The sequence below is a fragment of the Genypterus blacodes genome, unplaced genomic scaffold (assembly GCF_046128005.1).
Source record: "Genypterus blacodes isolate CSIRO-AG114 ecotype Tasmania unplaced genomic scaffold, CSIRO-AGI_Gbla_v1 ptg000118l_1, whole genome shotgun sequence".
In the NCBI taxonomy this organism is placed as follows: domain Eukaryota; kingdom Metazoa; phylum Chordata; class Actinopteri; order Ophidiiformes; family Ophidiidae; genus Genypterus; species Genypterus blacodes.
This window is the reverse complement of record NW_027466921.1, coordinates 1,631,009-1,647,129: the sequence shown is the minus strand read 5'-3', so window position 1 is coordinate 1,647,129 and position 16,121 is coordinate 1,631,009. Positions and strand designations below refer to the sequence as shown.

At 46.6% G+C, this 16,121-nt stretch overlaps 6 pseudogenes; all 6 read right to left on the bottom strand.

Annotated features, from left to right (window-relative positions):
• Positions 1 to 733: 733 nt before the first annotated feature.
• LOC143009857 (hypoxia-inducible factor 1-alpha-like) lies at positions 734 to 3,514 on the bottom strand (annotated as a pseudogene).
• An 8-nt stretch (positions 3,515 to 3,522) lies between these two features.
• On the bottom strand, positions 3,523 to 4,667 carry LOC143009856 (hypoxia-inducible factor 1-alpha-like; annotated as a pseudogene).
• Positions 4,668 to 5,814: 1,147 nt separating this feature from the next.
• On the bottom strand, positions 5,815 to 7,522 carry LOC143009854 (hypoxia-inducible factor 1-alpha-like; annotated as a pseudogene).
• A 1,147-nt stretch (positions 7,523 to 8,669) lies between these two features.
• LOC143009853 (hypoxia-inducible factor 1-alpha-like) lies at positions 8,670 to 10,075 on the bottom strand (annotated as a pseudogene).
• Positions 10,076 to 11,952: 1,877 nt separating this feature from the next.
• On the bottom strand, positions 11,953 to 13,259 carry LOC143009852 (hypoxia-inducible factor 1-alpha-like; annotated as a pseudogene).
• Positions 13,260 to 14,406: 1,147 nt separating this feature from the next.
• LOC143009851 (hypoxia-inducible factor 1-alpha-like) lies at positions 14,407 to 15,812 on the bottom strand (annotated as a pseudogene).
• Between the last annotated feature and the right edge of the window lie 309 nt (positions 15,813 to 16,121).

Sequence of the window (16,121 nt, the reverse complement as noted above, 5' to 3'; positions counted from 1 at the left end):
ACATATCACCAACAGGCAACATAAAGAAACGAACGACACAGGCTGCAGTTTTACGTCATTTACGCGAGAGTAGTAGAAGTTTAGGTTAAGATGTATTGACTTTTCATTGTATTTACTGTACAATAATGAACAGGAATAGTGAAAGGAAGTGCAACATGGCGGGGAGGAGTTACTTTACACCGAGGAATAAATGGAACAAAAAACAGTACAGTTCTCAAAAAAAATCCCCAAATATCCCGAATAACGTGTTTTTGTAAAGAAACAGATGGACTACAATACATTATAGCAAATCGAGTACATCACTTTTAACGTGATTTGCAATTATCTGCAATAGTAGTGTAACAAGCTGATGAGAGTTTTCCTTCATAGTCAGACAGTAGGAGTGTGTAGTGAGTAGTTTCCTCCTCTCGCGTCATGGGGCTGAAAAGCACATAGATTTCCTTAAAAGGAATCTCCCTCCCTCCACCACCAACACACAGGGAAGAGGACTGGAGAAAAAGTGGAAATCTGGCAGGCCAGATTGTGTGAGTTCACACTACAGATATAAAGCAGACGACTCGCCCGATCTGAAAGAGATGAAAACACCGATCATCACTGTGATTCTTTAGAGCTCTGCTGAAACATGTAAAGCGTTGTCAGGACGATGAGTTACTTCACTTGTGGGCAGTAGAAGCATGGTCCGATGGGAGACTGCAGCCAGTGCCGCTGACTCGGAGACCTTCAAAATCTTCTTCTACTCTTGTTGGTCGCTGAGCAATGGTCCCTGGGGGAAACATCAAACACAGAGGCTCAAACCCTGCATGTGTAGATGCAAAGCCTGATGTGTGAACGATGTCTGGCTCACCTGTCCAACTATTTCAGACAGTTTTCTTTTACGCTGTAGGTTCTGAGCTGCCAAGGTCCTGAGTGGAGCTTCTTTGTTTAACTGCGAGACCCTGCAACACAGTAACAGTGACTTAGCAACATAAATTAGATCCGCCGCAGGAAATGCAGTAAAGTTTGTTGACACCTACTTTACCTCTTAGCGATCATTGCGGCTGGATCGGGAGCATCCATCGACTCAGGCGGCGCCTGGCCGGTGATGCTGCGCGACTGCTTTGTCCGCTGAATGGCGAGCTGGGATAGGAGCTGTGCACCTCCTGTGTGCTGTGAGCAGGAGAGCTTTCAATAGATGTGAGTGATCCACACGACATGGGCTCCTCCGGTGTCAGGCTGAGCAGCTGGAAGTCATCGTCCATGGGGATGTAGGGAGCCAACATGTCCAGGTCCAAGCCTCCCATTGCCTTTGAGACACAGACAAAGATACAATGAGTGAATGAGGGATGAGGAAACCTTCCCTAGATTAGATCAAGGATGTCCTCAGTACAGTCGTCTTAATCGTAATATACCTGTGTGGTGACTGGCGTCCTGGGTTGTGTATCAATTTGCAAACAGCTCCTCAATCAGGTCTAGCTTGAAATTTGAGCTCATGTCTGAGTCCATGGGGAAGCAGAGGTATATTCCACTGTCGGCCTAAAGGGCAGAGATGCACACGTTAACAAATTAACACCTTAACAAATCTGTAAACAATCTAAACAATCTAAACAAATCTGTAAACATGCTAACCTGTTGGCTGGAGAGCCCATCATGACCCTGTGGATCAGGATGCTGTGAGCCACGTCCGGGAACATCGGGTCTCTCGGCTTAAGCAATGCTGGAGTGAAATGACAGACACACAAAACGCGTCAAAGCTGATGGTGAGATATTGTGCAGCTTAGCCACCAGACGTCATGACTTCTAAGCATTTACCTCTGTGTCAGCGTCAGCATCATCACACCGATGGACCGCCGCTAAGTCCCTGGGTCAACGAACCGCCAACCCTGGAAAATGTGAAGAAAACAGACAGACAGACGTCAGCAAAATGATCTGGCTTTATGCTAAAGCAGAGAATTTCAAGCTCAACATTGCCACATGAAATGAAATTAATTAAATGAAAATGAAGTAATTTAAATGTAATTTAATCTAATAAAAGACATTTAAGTGAACACAAGTTAATACATTAAATTAAATAAAAAAACATTGAAATACGTTCAATTAAAGCTATAAATATATAAATTAAACAATGACATAACATTTTCTCCTTTGATATTTAGACCAAAAACACACACCGTATTTACAGGCACACACTACTAAACCGTCATGGAGCAGATATGTTCATGCTGTAGAGCAGGGCATGGATCAATGGTATTATACTGACCACCATTAACTGAGCAACTCACAAACGCTACTTAAGAACCGGTTCCCATCAGGGCTGCGTTCTCTCTCCTCTGCTCTTCTCCTTTTACACCAACGCCTGCAGTCATCTGTCGGTCCAGCTCCTGAAGTTCGGGGAAGACATCACGCTCATTGGACTCATCTCTGATGGGGACGAGTCCGCCTACAGGCGGGAGATTGACCGTCTGATGAATTGGTGCAGGCAGAACAATCTGGAGATTAATGCTCTGAACACAAAAGAGATGGTCGTGGATTTCTGACTCAACGCAGCCCCGCCCGCTATCATTCTGTGTGACTCCCCAGCTGACACCGTGGAGTCCTTTCAATTCCTGGGATCCATCATCTCCCAGGACCCCGAGCTCAACATCAGCTCCCACTTGCTGAAGAAGTTCAACCTGCCAACGACAATGATGGTGCACTTCTACTCTTCCATCATTGAGTCCATCCTCACCTCCTCCATCACAATCTAGTTCGCACACAAGTAAAATATGAATGAACTACGTACAGTTACACACTTACAGTAATGTATTAAAGAGGCATGTACTGGAATGTTACACAATTCAATGTATTTACCTCAGACTGATAACTGTTAAATGGAGACCACTCAAGGTTTAAACAATAAGTTTATAACTGTGGAGTAAACACATTTGTTAAGAACAACTACTACAACATACAAGTACGAGGAAAAATAAAATAAAAGGCTTGATATAAATTGCTGGTAATAGTTTTCTTTTTAAGAAAATAGAAATTGTGAGACTTTAGCTTACAATACCTTGCTGTCAGCAGCCCCAGACTCAGTGGTGACCTGCTGGAAAAAGGAATCGTTTGCACCAAAACCCAAGACACTGCTGTGGCGTTTGTACGGTGGAATGCTGCGGATATCACATGAAGTGCACAAGCGGCAGCCAAACTAAGGTCCGACTCATACAGATACATAAATAAGGGGCGGGGCCTTAGAGAGGGACTGAGAACGTTGGGGAGAAACTGTAGTGTCCAGTCTGGTCCAGCAGTGAGCAGGCTGAGCATCGACTCAGTAAACGTGGTCCAGAGCAGCAGCAGCTCCTCTCCCAGCAGGAGGTACTGCCGGCCCGGCAGGGGGGCGTTGACCATCGCGGGTGAGGTGCGGCAAGGTGAAGAGGGAGCTGCTCTCTGACGTGCTGCCCAGCAGACGACTCGCCCAATCTGAAAGAGATGAAAACACATATCATCACTGTGATTCTTCAGAGCTTAGTTGAAACATGTAAAGCGTTGTCAGGACCATGGGTTACTTCACTTGTTGGCAGTAGAAGCATGGTTGGATGGGAGACTGCAGCCGGTGCCTCTGACTCGGAGACCTTCAAAATCTTCCTCTGCTCTTGTTGGTCGTTGAGCAATGGTCCCTGGGGAAAACATCAAACACAGAGGCTCAAACCCTGCATGTGTAGATGTAAAGCCTGATATGTGAACAATGTCTGGCTCACCTGTCCAAGAAAGTTTTCTTTTGCGCTGCAGGTTCTGAGCTGCCAAGGTCCTGAGTGACGCTTCTTTGTTTAACTGCGAGACCCTGCAACACAGTAACAGTGACTTAGCAACATAAATTAGATCCGCCGCAGGAAATGCAGTAAAGTTTGTTGACAACTACTTTACCTCTTAGCGATCATTGCGGCTGGATCGGGAGCATCCATCGACTCAGGCGGCGCCTGGCCGGTGATGCTGCGCGACTGCGTTGTCCGCTGAATGGCGAGCTGGGATAGGAGCTGTGCACCTCCTGTGTGCTGTGAGCAGGAGAGCTTTCAATGGATGTGAGTGATCCACACGACATGGGCTCCTCCGGTGTCAGGCTGCGCAGCTGGAAGTCATCGTCCATGGGGATGTAGGGAGCCAACATGTCCAGGTCCAAGCCTCCCATTGCCTTTGAGACACAGACAAAGATACAATGAGTGAATGAGGGATGAGGAAACCTTCCCTATAGATCAAGGATGTCCTCAGTACAGTCGTCTTAACCGTAACATACCTGTGTGGTGACTGGCGTCCTGGGTTGTGTATCAATGGCAAACAGCTCCTCAACCAGGTCTAGTTTGAAATATGAGCTCATGCCTGAGTCCATGGGGAAGCAGAGGTATATTCCACTGTCGACCTAAAGGGCAGAGATGCACACGTTAACAAATTAACACGTTAACAAATCTGTAAACAATCTAAACAAATCTGTAAACATGCTAACCTGTTGGCTGGAGAGCCCATCATGACCCTGTGGATCAGGATGCTGTGAGCCACGTCCGGGAACATCGGGTCTCTCGGCTTTAGCTCGGCAACAATACTGGAGTGAAATGACAGACACACAAAACGCGTCAAAGCTGATGGTGAGATATTGTGCAGCTTAGCCACCAGACGTCATGACTTCTAAGCATTTACCTCTGTGTCAGCGTCAGCATCATCACACCGATGGACCGCCGCTAAGTCCCTGGGTCAACGAACCGCCAACCCTGGAAAATGTGAAGAAAACAGACAGACAGACGTCAGCAAAATGATCTGGCTTTATGCTAAAGCAGAGAATTTCAAGCTCAACATTGCCACATGAAATGAAATTAATTAAATGAAAATGAAGTAATTTAAATGTAATTTAATCTAATAAAAGACATTTAAGTGAACACAAGTTAATACATTAAATTAAATAAAAAAACATTGAAATACATTCAATTAAAGCTATAAATATATAAATTAAACAATGACATAACATTTTCTCCTTTGGATTTAGACCAAAAACACACACCGTATTTACAGGCACACACTACTAAACCGTCATGGAGCAGATATGTTCATGCTGTAGAGCAGGGCATGGATCAATGGTAATATACTGACCACCATTAACTGAGCAACTCACAAACGCTACTTAAGAACCGGTTCCCATCAGGGCTGCGTTCTCTCTCCTCTGCTCTTCTCCTTTTACACCAACACCTGCAGTCATCTGTCGGTCCAGCTCCTGAAGTTCGGGGAAGACATCACGCTCATTGGACTCATCTCTGATGGGGACGAGTCCGCCTACAGGCGGGAGATTGGCCGTCTGATGAATTGGTGCAGGCAGAACAATCTGGAGATTAATGCTCTGAACACAAAGGAGATGGTTGTGGATTTCTGACTCAACGCAGCCCCGCCCGCTATCATTCTGTGTGACTCCCCAGCTGACACCGTGGAGTCCTTTCGATTCCTGGGATCGATCATCTCCCAGGACCCCGAGCTCAACATCAGCTCCCACTTGCTGAAGAAGTTCAACCTGCCAACGATAATGATGGTGCACTTCTACTCTTCCATCATTGAGTCCATCCTCACCTCCTCCATCACAATCTAGTTCGCACACAAGTAAAATATGAATGAACTACGTACAGTTACACACTTACAGTAATGTATTAAAGAGGCATGTACTGGAATGTTACACAATTCAATGTATTTACCTCAGACTGATAACTGTTAAATGGAGACCACTCAAGGTTTAAACAATAAGTTTATAACTGTGGAGTAAACACATTTGTTAAGAACAACTACTACAACATACAAGTACGAGGAAAAATAAAATAAAAGGCTTGATATAAATTGCTGGTAATAGTTTTCTTTTTAAGAAAATAGAAATTGTGAGACTTTAGCTTACAATACCTTGCTGTCAGCAGCCCCAGACTCAGTGGTGACCTGCTGGAAAAAGGAATCCTTTGCACCAAAACCCAAGACACTGCTGTGGCGTTTGTACGGTGGAATGCTGCGGATATCACATGAAGTGCACAAGCGGCAGCCAAACTAAGGTCCGACTCATACAGATACATAAATAAGGGGCGGGGCCTTAGAGAGGGACTGAGAACGTTGGGGAGAAACTGTAGTGTCCAGTCTGGTCCAGCAGTGAGCAGGCTGAGCATCGACTCAGTAAACATGGTCCAGAGCAGCAGCAGCTCCTCTCCCAGCAGGAGGTACTGCCGGCCCGGCAGGGGGGCGTTGACCATCGCGGGTGAGGTGCGGCAAGGTGAAGAGGGAGCTGCTCTCTGACGTGCTGCCCAGCAGACGACTCGCCCAATCTGAAAGAGATGAAAACACATATCATCACTGTGATTCTTCAGAGCTTAGTTGAAACATGTAAAGCGTTGTCAGGACCATGGGTTACTTCACTTGTTGGCAGTAGAAGCATGGTTGGATGGGAGACTGCAGCCGGTGCCTCTGACTCGGAGACCTTCAAAATCTTCCTCTGCTCTTGTTGGTCGTTGAGCAATGGTCCCTGGGGAAAACATCAAACACAGAGGCTCAAACCCTGCATGTGTAGATGTAAAGCCTGATATGTGAACAATGTCTGGCTCACCTGTCCAAGAAAGTTTTCTTTTGCGCTGCAGGTTCTGAGCTGCCAAGGTCCTGAGTGACGCTTCTTTGTTTAACTGCGAGACCCTGCAACACAGTAACAGTGACTTAGCAACATAAATTAGATCCGCCGCAGGAAATGCAGTAAAGTTTGTTGACAACTACTTTACCTCTTAGCGATCATTGCGGCTGGATCGGGAGCATCCATCGACTCAGGCGGCGCCTGGCCGGTGATGCTGCGCGACTGCGTTGTCCGCTGAATGGCGAGCTGGGATAGGAGCTGTGCACCTCCTGTGTGCTGTGAGCAGGAGAGCTTTCAATGGATGTGAGTGATCCACACGACATGGGCTCCTCCGGTGTCAGGCTGCGCAGCTGGAAGTCATCGTCCATGGGGATGTAGGGAGCCAACATGTCCAGGTCCAAGCCTCCCATTGCCTTTGAGACACAGACAAAGATACAATGAGTGAATGAGGGATGAGGAAACCTTCCCTATAGATCAAGGATGTCCTCAGTACAGTCGTCTTAACCGTAACATACCTGTGTGGTGACTGGCGTCCTGGGTTGTGTATCAATGGCAAACAGCTCCTCAACCAGGTCTAGTTTGAAATATGAGCTCATGCCTGAGTCCATGGGGAAGCAGAGGTATATTCCACTGTCGACCTAAAGGGCAGAGATGCACACGTTAACAAATTAACACGTTAACAAATCTGTAAACAATCTAAACAAATCTGTAAACATGCTAACCTGTTGGCTGGAGAGCCCATCATGACCCTGTGGATCAGGATGCTGTGAGCCACGTCCGGGAACATCGGGTCTCTCGGCTTTAGCTCGGCAACAATACTGGAGTGAAATGACAGACACACAAAACGCGTCAAAGCTGATGGTGAGATATTGTGCAGCTTAGCCACCAGACGTCATGACTTCTAAGCATTTACCTCTGTGTCAGCGTCAGCATCATCACACCGATGGACCGCCGCTAAGTCCCTGGGTCAACGAACCGCCAACCCTGGAAAATGTGAAGAAAACAGACAGACAGACGTCAGCAAAATGATCTGGCTTTATGCTAAAGCAGAGAATTTCAAGCTCAACATTGCCACATGAAATGAAATTAATTAAATGAAAATGAAGTAATTTAAATGTAATTTAATCTAATAAAAGACATTTAAGTGAACACAAGTTAATACATTAAATTAAATAAAAAAACATTGAAATACATTCAATTAAAGCTATAAATATATAAATTAAACAATGACATAACATTTTCTCCTTTGGATTTAGACCAAAAACACACACCGTATTTACAGGCACACACTACTAAACCGTCATGGAGCAGATATGTTCATGCTGTAGAGCAGGGCATGGATCAATGGTAATATACTGACCACCATTAACTGAGCAACTCACAAACGCTACTTAAGAACCGGTTCCCATCAGGGCTGCGTTCTCTCTCCTCTGCTCTTCTCCTTTTACACCAACACCTGCAGTCATCTGTCGGTCCAGCTCCTGAAGTTCGGGGAAGACATCACGCTCATTGGACTCATCTCTGATGGGGACGAGTCCGCCTACAGGCGGGAGATTGGCCGTCTGATGAATTGGTGCAGGCAGAACAATCTGGAGATTAATGCTCTGAACACAAAGGAGATGGTTGTGGATTTCTGACTCAACGCAGCCCCGCCCGCTATCATTCTGTGTGACTCCCCAGCTGACACCGTGGAGTCCTTTCGATTCCTGGGATCGATCATCTCCCAGGACCCCGAGCTCAACATCAGCTCCCACTTGCTGAAGAAGTTCAACCTGCCAACGATAATGATGGTGCACTTCTACTCTTCCATCATTGAGTCCATCCTCACCTCCTCCATCACAATCTAGTTCGCACACAAGTAAAATATGAATGAACTACGTACAGTTACACACTTACAGTAATGTATTAAAGAGGCATGTACTGGAATGTTACACAATTCAATGTATTTACCTCAGACTGATAACTGTTAAATGGAGACCACTCAAGGTTTAAACAATAAGTTTATAACTGTGGAGTAAACACATTTGTTAAGAACAACTACTACAACATACAAGTACGAGGAAAAATAAAATAAAAGGCTTGATATAAATTGCTGGTAATAGTTTTCTTTTTAAGAAAATAGAAATTGTGAGACTTTAGCTTACAATACCTTGCTGTCAGCAGCCCCAGACTCAGTGGTGACCTGCTGGAAAAAGGAATCCTTTGCACCAAAACCCAAGACACTGCTGTGGCGTTTGTACGGTGGAATGCTGCGGATATCACATGAAGTGCACAAGCGGCAGCCAAACTAAGGTCCGACTCATACAGATACATAAATAAGGGGCGGGGCCTTAGAGAGGGACTGAGAACGTTGGGGAGAAACTGTAGTGTCCAGTCTGGTCCAGCAGTGAGCAGGCTGAGCATCGACTCAGTAAACATGGTCCAGAGCAGCAGCAGCTCCTCTCCCAGCAGGAGGTACTGCCGGCCCGGCAGGGGGGCGTTGACCATCGCGGGTGAGGTGCGGCAAGGTGAAGAGGGAGCTGCTCTCTGACGTGCTGCCCAGCAGACGACTCGCCCAATCTGAAAGAGATGAAAACACAGATCATCACTGTGAATCTTCAGAGCTCTGCTGAAACATGTAAAGCGTTGTCAGGACGATGGGTTACTTCACTTGTGGGCAGTAGAAGCATGGTCCGATGGGAGACTGCAGCCAGTGCCGCTGACTCGGAGACCTTCAAAATCTTCCTCTGCTCTTGTTGGTCGTTGAGCAATGGTCCCTGGGGAAAACATCAAACACAGAGGCTCAAACCCTGCATGTGTAGATGCAAAGCCTGATGTGTGAACGATGTCTGGCTCACCTGTCCAAGAATTTCAGACAGTTTTCTTTTGCGCTGTAGGTTCTGAGCTGCCAAGGTCCTGAGTGACGCTTCTTTGTTTAACTGCGAGACCCTGCAACACAGTAACAGTGACTTAGCAACATAAATTAGATCCGCCGCAGGAAATGCAGTAAAGTTTGTTGACAACTACTTTACCTCTTAGCGATCATTGCGGCTGGATCGGGAGCATCCATCGACTCAGGCGGCGCCTAGCCGGTGATGCTGCGCGACTGCGTTGTCCGCTGAATGGCGAGCTGGGATAGGAGCTGTGCACCTCCTGTGTGCTGTGAGCAGGAGAGCTTTCAATGGATGTGAGTGATCCACACGACATGGGCTCCTCCGGTGTCAGGCTGCGCAGCTGGAAGTCATCGTCCATGGGGATGTAGGGAGCCAACATGTCCAGGTCCAAGCCTCCCATTGCCTTTGAGACACAGACAAAGATACAATGAGTGAATGAGGGATGAGGAAACCTTCCCTATAGATCAAGGATGTCCTCAGTACAGTCGTCTTAACCGTAACATACCTGTGTGGTGACTGGCGTCCTGGGTTGTGTATCAATGGCAAACAGCTCCTCAACCAGGTCTAGTTTGAAATATGAGCTCATGCCTGAGTCCATGGGGAAGCAGAGGTATATTCCACTGTCGACCTAAAGGGCAGAGATGCACACGTTAACAAATTAACACGTTAACAAATCTGTAAACAATCTAAACAAATCTGTAAACATGCTAACCTGTTGGCTGGAGAGCCCATCATGACCCTGTGGATCAGGATGCTGTGAGCCACGTCCGGGAACATCGGGTCTCTCGGCTTTAGCTCGGCAACAATACTGGAGTGAAATGACAGACACACAAAACGCGTCAAAGCTGATGGTGAGATATTGTGCAGCTTAGCCACCAGACGTCATGACTTCTAAGCATTTACCTCTGTGTCAGCGTCAGCATCATCACACCGATGGACCGCCGCTAAGTCCCTGGGTCAACGAACGGCCAACCCTGGAAAATGTGAAGAAAACAGACAGACAGACGTCAGCAAAATGATCTGGCTTTATGCTAAAGCAGAGAATTTCAAGCTCAACATACCACATGAAATGAAATTAATTAAATGAAAATGAAGTAATTTAAATGTTATTTAATCTAATAAAAGACATTTAAGTTAACACAAGTTAATACATTAAATTAAATAAAAAAACATTGAAATACATTCAATTAAAGCTATAAATATATAAATTAAACAATGACATAACATTTTCTCCTTTGGATTTAGACCAAAAACACACACCGTATTTACAGGCACACACTACTAAACCGTCATGGAGCAGATATGTTCATGCTGTAGACCAGGGCATGGATCAATGGTAATATACTGACCACCATTAACTGAGCAACTCACAAACGCTACTTAAGAACCGGTTCCCATCAGGGCTGCGTTCTCTCTCCTCTGCTCTTCTCCTTTTACACCAACGCCTGCAGTCATCTGTCGGTCCAGCTCCTGAAGTTCGGGGAAGACATCACGCTCATTGGACTCATCTCTGATGGGGACGAGTCCGCCTACAGGCGGGAGATTGGCCGTCTGATGAATTGGTGCAGGCAGAACAATCTGGAGATTAATGCTCTGAACACAAAGGAGATGGTTGTGGATTTCTGACTCAACGCAGCCCCGCCCGCTATCATTCTGTGTGACTCCCCAGCTGACACCGTGGAGTCCTTTCGATTCCTGGGATCGATCATCTCCCAGGACCCCGAGCTCAACATCAGCTCCCACTTGCTGAAGAAGTTCAACCTGCCAACGATAATGATGGTGCACTTCTACTCTTCCATCATTGAGTCCATCCTCACCTCCTCCATCACAATCTAGTTCGCACACAAGTAAAATATGAATGAACTACGTACAGTTACACACTTACAGTAATGTATTAAAGAGGCATGTACTGGAATGTTACACAATTCAATGTATTTACCTCAGACTGATAACTGTTAAATGGAGAGAACATTCAGACCACTCAAGGTTTAAACAATAAGTTTATAACTGTGGAGTAAACACATTTGTTAAGAACAACTACTACAACATACAAGTACGAGGAAAAATAAAATAAAAGGCTTGATATAAATTGCTGGTAATAGTTTTCTTTTTAAGAAAATAGAAATTGTGAGACTTTAGCTTACAATACCTTGCTGTCAGCAGCCCCAGACTCAGTGGTGACCTGCTGGAAAAAGGAATCCTTTGCACCAAAACCCAAGACACTGCTGTGGCGTTTGTACGGTGGAATGCTGCGGATATCACATGAAGTGCACAAGCGGCAGCCAAACTAAGGTCCGACTCATACAGATACATAAATAAGGGGCGGGGCCTTAGAGAGGGACTGAGAACGTTGGGGAGAAACTGTAGTGTCCAGTCTGGTCCAGCAGTGAGCAGGCTGAGCATCGACTCAGTAAACATGCTCCAGAGCAGCAGCAGCTCCTCTCCCAGCAGGAGGTACTGCCGGCCCGGCAGGGGGGGATTTGACCATCGCGGGTGAGGTGCGGCAAGGTGAAGAGGGAGCTGCTCTCTGACGTGCTGCCCAGCAGACGACTCGCCCAATCTGAAAGAGATGAAAACACAGATCATCACTGTGAATCTTCAGAGCTCTGCTGAAACATGTAAAGCGTTGTCAGGACGATGGGTTACTTCACTTGTGGGCAGTAGAAGCATGGTCCGATGGGAGACTGCAGCCAGTGCCGCTGACTCGGAGACCTTCAAAATCTTCCTCTGCTCTTGTTGGTCGTTGAGCAATGGTCCCTGGGGAAAACATCAAACACAGAGGCTCAAACCCTGCATGTGTAGATGCAAAGCCTGATGTGTGAACGATGTCTGGCTCACCTGTCCAAGAATTTCAGACAGTTTTCTTTTGCGCTGTAGGTTCTGAGCTGCCAAGGTCCTGAGTGACGCTTCTTTGTTTAACTGCGAGACCCTGCAACACAGTAACAGTGACTTAGCAACATAAATTAGATCCGCCGCAGGAAATGCAGTAAAGTTTGTTGACAACTACTTTACCTCTTAGCGATCATTGCGGCTGGATCGGGAGCATCCATCGACTCAGGCGGCGCCTGGCCGGTGATGCTGCGCGACTGCGTTGTCCGCTGAATGGCGAGCTGGGATAGGAGCTGTGCACCTCCTGTGTGCTGTGAGCAGGAGAGCTTTCAATGGATGTGAGTGATCCACACGACATGGGCTCCTCCGGTGTCAGGCTGCGCAGCTGGAAGTCATCGTCCATGGGGATGTAGGGAGCCAACATGTCCAGGTCCAAGCCTCCCATTGCCTTTGAGACACAGACAAAGATACAATGAGTGAATGAGGGATGAGGAAACCTTCCCTATAGATCAAGGATGTCCTCAGTACAGTCGTCTTAACCGTAACATACCTGTGTGGTGACTGGCGTCCTGGGTTGTGTATCAATGGCAAACAGCTCCTCAACCAGGTCTAGTTTGAAATATGAGCTCATGCCTGAGTCCATGGGGAAGCAGAGGTATATTCCACTGTCGACCTAAAGGGCAGAGATGCACACGTTAACAAATTAACACGTTAACAAATCTGTAAACAATCTAAACAAATCTGTAAACATGCTAACCTGTTGGCTGGAGAGCCCATCATGACCCTGTGGATCAGGATGCTGTGAGCCACGTCCGGGAACATCGGGTCTCTCGGCTTTAGCTCGGCAACAATACTGGAGTGAAATGACAGACACACAAAACGCGTCAAAGCTGATGGTGAGATATTGTGCAGCTTAGCCACCAGACGTCATGACTTCTAAGCATTTACCTCTGTGTCAGCGTCAGCATCATCACACCGATGGACCGCCGCTAAGTCCCTGGGTCAACGAACCGCCAACCCTGGAAAATGTGAAGAAAACAGACAGACAGACGTCAGCAAAATGATCTGGCTTTATGCTAAAGCAGAGAATTTCAAGCTCAACATTGCCACATGAAATGAAATTAATTAAATGAAAATGAAGTAATTTAAATGTAATTTAATCTAATAAAAGACATTTAAGTGAACACAAGTTAATACATTAAATTAAATAAAAAAACATTGAAATACATTCAATTAAAGCTATAAATATATAAATTAAACAATGACATAACATTTTCTCCTTTGGATTTAGACCAAAAACACACACCGTATTTACAGGCACACACTACTAAACCGTCATGGAGCAGATATGTTCATGCTGTAGAGCAGGGCATGGATCAATGGTAATATACTGACCACCATTAACTGAGCAACTCACAAACGCTACTTAAGAACCGGTTCCCATCAGGGCTGCGTTCTCTCTCCTCTGCTCTTCTCCTTTTACACCAACACCTGCAGTCATCTGTCGGTCCAGCTCCTGAAGTTCGGGGAAGACATCACGCTCATTGGACTCATCTCTGATGGGGACGAGTCCGCCTACAGGCGGGAGATTGGCCGTCTGATGAATTGGTGCAGGCAGAACAATCTGGAGATTAATGCTCTGAACACAAAGGAGATGGTTGTGGATTTCTGACTCAACGCAGCCCCGCCCGCTATCATTCTGTGTGACTCCCCAGCTGACACCGTGGAGTCCTTTCGATTCCTGGGATCGATCATCTCCCAGGACCCCGAGCTCAACATCAGCTCCCACTTGCTGAAGAAGTTCAACCTGCCAACGATAATGATGGTGCACTTCTACTCTTCCATCATTGAGTCCATCCTCACCTCCTCCATCACAATCTAGTTCGCACACAAGTAAAATATGAATGAACTACGTACAGTTACACACTTACAGTAATGTATTAAAGAGGCATGTACTGGAATGTTACACAATTCAATGTATTTACCTCAGACTGATAACTGTTAAATGGAGACCACTCAAGGTTTAAACAATAAGTTTATAACTGTGGAGTAAACACATTTGTTAAGAACAACTACTACAACATACAAGTACGAGGAAAAATAAAATAAAAGGCTTGATATAAATTGCTGGTAATAGTTTTCTTTTTAAGAAAATAGAAATTGTGAGACTTTAGCTTACAATACCTTGCTGTCAGCAGCCCCAGACTCAGTGGTGACCTGCTGGAAAAAGGAATCCTTTGCACCAAAACCCAAGACACTGCTGTGGCGTTTGTACGGTGGAATGCTGCGGATATCACATGAAGTGCACAAGCGGCAGCCAAACTAAGGTCCGACTCATACAGATACATAAATAAGGGGCGGGGCCTTAGAGAGGGACTGAGAACGTTGGGGAGAAACTGTAGTGTCCAGTCTGGTCCAGCAGTGAGCAGGCTGAGCATCGACTCAGTAAACATGGTCCAGAGCAGCAGCAGCTCCTCTCCCAGCAGGAGGTACTGCCGGCCCGGCAGGGGGGCGTTGACCATCGCGGGTGAGGTGCGGCAAGGTGAAGAGGGAGCTGCTCTCTGACGTGCTGCCCAGCAGACGACTCGCCCAATCTGAAAGAGATGAAAACACAGATCATCACTGTGAATCTTCAGAGCTCTGCTGAAACATGTAAAGCGTTGTCAGGACGATGGGTTACTTCACTTGTGGGCAGTAGAAGCATGGTCCGATGGGAGACTGCAGCCAGTGCCGCTGACTCGGAGACCTTCAAAATCTTCCTCTGCTCTTGTTGGTCGTTGAGCAATGGTCCCTGGGGAAAACATCAAACACAGAGGCTCAAACCCTGCATGTGTAGATGCAAAGCCTGATGTGTGAACGATGTCTGGCTCACCTGTCCAAGAATTTCAGACAGTTTTCTTTTGCGCTGTAGGTTCTGAGCTGCCAAGGTCCTGAGTGACGCTTCTTTGTTTAACTGCGAGACCCTGCAACACAGTAACAGTGACTTAGCAACATAAATTAGATCCGCCGCAGGAAATGCAGTAAAGTTTGTTGACAACTACTTTACCTCTTAGCGATCATTGCGGCTGGATCGGGAGCATCCATCGACTCAGGCGGCGCCTAGCCGGTGATGCTGCGCGACTGCGTTGTCCGCTGAATGGCGAGCTGGGATAGGAGCTGTGCACCTCCTGTGTGCTGTGAGCAGGAGAGCTTTCAATGGATGTGAGTGATCCACACGACATGGGCTCCTCCGGTGTCAGGCTGCGCAGCTGGAAGTCATCGTCCATGGGGATGTAGGGAGCCAACATGTCCAGGTCCAAGCCTCCCATTGCCTTTGAGACACAGACAAAGATACAATGAGTGAATGAGGGATGAGGAAACCTTCCCTATAGATCAAGGATGTCCTCAGTACAGTCGTCTTAACCGTAACATACCTGTGTGGTGACTGGCGTCCTGGGTTGTGTATCAATGGCAAACAGCTCCTCAACCAGGTCTAGTTTGAAATATGAGCTCATGCCTGAGTCCATGGGGAAGCAGAGGTATATTCCACTGTCGACCTAAAGGGCAGAGATGCACACGTTAACAAATTAACACGTTAACAAATCTGTAAACAATCTAAACAAATCTGTAAACATGCTAACCTGTTGGCTGGAGAGCCCATCATGACCCTGTGGATCAGGATGCTGTGAGCCACGTCCGGGAACATCGGGTCTCTCGGCTTTAGCTCGGCAACAATACTGGAGTGAAATGACAGACACACAAAACGCGTCAAAGCTGATGGTGAGATATTGTGCAGCTTAGCCACCAGACGTCATGACTTCTAAGCATTTACCTCTGTGTCAGCGTCAGCATCA